This window comes from Cebus imitator, unplaced genomic scaffold (genome assembly GCF_001604975.1).
Source record: "Cebus imitator isolate Cc_AM_T3 unplaced genomic scaffold, Cebus_imitator-1.0 Scaffold38, whole genome shotgun sequence".
Classification (NCBI taxonomy): Eukaryota; Metazoa; Chordata; class Mammalia; order Primates; family Cebidae; genus Cebus; species Cebus imitator.
The window spans coordinates 10,772,657-10,776,297 of NW_016107353.1; the positions used below are offsets into that span (position 1 = coordinate 10,772,657).

The 3,641-nt window shown below is 42.4% G+C and overlaps 1 protein-coding gene across 1 annotated transcript in view; it reads right to left on the reverse strand.

Moving 5' to 3' along the window:
- LOC119470708 (zinc finger protein 726-like) overlaps positions 1–3,641 on the reverse strand; it is a 561,873-nt gene that overhangs the window by 42,449 nt on the left and 515,783 nt on the right. The window lies entirely within an intron of this gene.

Sequence of the window (3,641 nt, forward strand, 5' to 3'; positions counted from 1 at the left end):
CTCACCAAAAAGTAGACAAAATACATGAAAAAGATGCTTTTCAAAAGAAGACAGACATGTGGCTAACAAGCATATAATAAAATGCTTATCGATAATGATTAGAGAGAAATGCAAAGAAAAAAAAAATAACCATGAGATACCATCTCACGACAGCTAGAACGGCTATTAAAAAGTGAAAAAATAAAAAAAATAGATGCTATTAAGGCTGCTGAGAAAAAGGAATCCTTATATGCTGCTGCCAAGAGTGTACATTAATTCAACCATTATAAAACGCAGTCTGGCAATTTCTCACACAACTAAAAACATAATTACCATTTCACCAAGCAACCTCATAATTGGGTATATACCCAAAGAAACAGAAATTGTTCTATCATAAGACACATGCACAAGCATGTTCACTGCAGCACTATTCACAATAGCAAAGACATGAAATCAACCTGAATGCCTATCAATGGTAGACTGGAGAAAGAAAATATATTATGATCGAGCATAATGGCTCATGCCTGTAATCTCAGCACTTTAAGAGGCCAAGGCAGCTGGACTGTCTGAGCTTAGGAGTTTGAGACCAGCCTGAGCAATATGAAAAAAATCCCATCTCTAAAAAAACACAGTAAGAAAAATTAGTGAGGCATGGTGGTACATGCCTGTAGTCACAGTAATAGTAGCACTACTTGGAAGGCTGAGGCATAAGAGGATTGCTTGGCCCACTGCAATCGTTCGCACCTGTAATCCCAAAACTTTGGAAGGCAAAGGCGGGCGGGTGAATTACCTGAGGTCAGGAGTTCAAGACCAGCCTGGCCAACATGGTGAAACCCCATCTCTACTAAAAATACAAAAATTAGCCGGGTGTGATGGTGGTGGGTGCCTGTAATCCCAGCTACTCAGGGGGCTGAGACAGGAGAATCACTTGAACCCAGGAGGCAGGTTGCAGTGAGTGGAGATGGCACCATTGCACTCCAGGCTGGACAACAAGAGCAAGACTGTCTCCAAAAAAAAAAAAAAAGAGGATTGCTTGAGCTTGGAAGTTTGGGGCTGCAGTGAGCCAAGATCATGCCATTGCACTTTAGCCTGGGAAACAGAGTGAGACGGTCTCCAAGATTAAAATATACAATTATTTTTTTAAAAATATGGTACATAAACATCATGGAATACTGTGTGGTCACAAAGAAACAACAACAGAAAAACAGGAAACAAGATTATGTTCTTTACAGCAACATGAAGTCGGAGACCATTATTCTTAGACAACTAATGCAGAAACAGAAAATCAAATGCATGTTATTTATAAGAGCTAAATAATAAAAACACATGAACACAGAGGGGAACAGACACTGAGGCCTAGTTGAGGGTGGAGGGTGGGAGGAGAAACAGGGTCAGAAAAAATACCTCTTTGGTACTATGTAACTAAAGTACTAACTTTAGTTACAAAATAATCTACACACAAAACCCCTATGACACAATTTTAGCTGTATAACAAACCGGCATGTATACCCCTGAACCAAAAATAAAAGTTAAAAACAAAAAACACAAAACAAAACTTCTGGATGGGAAAGTGCAATGCAGGCTGAAGGACTGGTTTGTGCTACATGTGGTGGCCCAGGTGGGGCTGTACTCTGATTTATTTCTGGGTCCATGCAGGCAGATGACATTATGAACCAGTGGTCCAGAACCCTAGGTTGGTGGAGAAAACAGGTTGCTGCAGCTGCAGATTCAGTGTCTGGAGGTGGGAATAGGCCAAGAGACTTGTAGACACTTTCATAAGTTTTTGGCAAAAAAGTACTAGTATCAGAAATGCTGTGGTAAAATTCCTGAGTGTGGTTTCTTGTCCTGGAAGAGGTGTGGACACGTTAATGCTTAGTGGGTATGTTTGTGAGTGGGTGAAAATCCTGTGGTGGCAGCTGTGGCCAAGGGGGTCTGTCATCACAGCTCCTTTCCTCTAAATGTTAGTTCTCTGTCACCCTGGAAGGAGAGCTGGAATCACAGAACAAGAAACAGTGTGACAGCCTGTGTAGAGCAGAGCACAGCTTCCCATTCCTGGACACCCAGAGTTTTATTCTAGGCCAGGAGTCTGTAATGTCTTTCTTCTGGCACCAAATCTGTCGTTTGCTGAACATGAAGCAATTCTGCAACACCAACTTATTGTCTAACACTTGAATTCTGACACCATCAGAATCAGCATAGACCCTGATTCAGGGCTCCGTCCCACAACGTTGTCCTCACTGCAGATGCCAGTCACAAACCCCATAAGCCCATCTATGCTTCTGAGATACTGTTCACAAATTGGGGACTGAAATGTACTGTTACTGAAATTTACTAATTCAATAGAGCTACACACATTCCGATAAGACATGTGTGTCTAGGGAAAAAAAATGCACAGAGATATTTTACAATACAGTGTCTGGAGCTTATTCTTTGCTTTCTTCTCATAGGAAATATTTACAGAAAGAAAACAAATCTTTTTAAGTATGCCATCAAATGTTTTGTCAAAAAAATGATTAATTGGCCAGGCACCATGGCTCACGTCTGTAATCCTAGGTCTTTGGGAAGCCAACTCGGGCGGATTGCTTGAGGCCAGCAGTTCCAGACCAGTGTGGCCAATGACCTTGTATCTACTAAAAATACGAAAACTAGCCCGGCATGGTGGCCGGCGCCTGTAATTCCAGCTACTTGGGAGACTGCGACAGAGAATCATTTGCGCTCAGGAGGTGAAGATTGCAGTGAGCCTAGATTGTGCCACTGCACTCCAGCTTGGACAACAGAGCAAGGCTCTGTCTCAAAAAATAAAAAGATTTAAAAAATTAAAATAGGTATCAAAAAATGTACACTAAAGGACAAATAGTTGATAAAAGTGAATTAGGGAAAGGAAATTAGCATTTGGGATATCAGACAAACTGGAAATTTAGTATTTTACTGCAAGCCAGAGTTAGGTTGAAGGAATAGGGGATTAGGGGTACACTTGAGGCCCTGCTTGAGACACATGTGAACAATGCAGGGAAAAATCAGTCCCCTGTGAAGTGTGAAAATAATTAAGTGGCAGGCAATTAGATTGAGGTGGTGCTAATTCCTGGACTTCTACTTCTAAAAAAAAAAAAAAAAAAAAAAACCTAAACTCAAGAGCATTTTTTGGTAAATTACTACATTGCCAGAAACAAAATTCAGGCTTAACCAACTATAAGCTGCCAATTAAGCTCTGATCACATAAGCAGGATACTTCCAACTTGATTATAAAAATTAAGAAACTACGCCAGGCGCGGTGGATCGTGCCTGTAATCCCAGTACTTTGGAGGGCCGAAGTGGGTGGATCACCTGAGATCAGGGGGTTGAGAACGGCCTGGCCAACACGGTATAACCCAGTCTCTACTAAAAATTTTTAAAAAGTGGCCAGGTGTGGTGACAGGTGCCTGTAGTCCAAGCTACTGGGGAGGCTGCGGCAGGAGAATAGCTTGAACCCAGGAGGCAGAGGTTGCAGTGAGCCGAGATGGCGCCACTGCACTCCAGCCTGGGCAACAGACTAAGACTCTATTTCAAAAAACTTAAAACAGGCCGGGCGCGGTGGCTCAAGCCTGTAATCCCAGCACTTTGGGAGGCCGAGGCGGGTGGATCACGAGGTCAAGAGATCGAGACCATCCTGGTCAACATGGTGA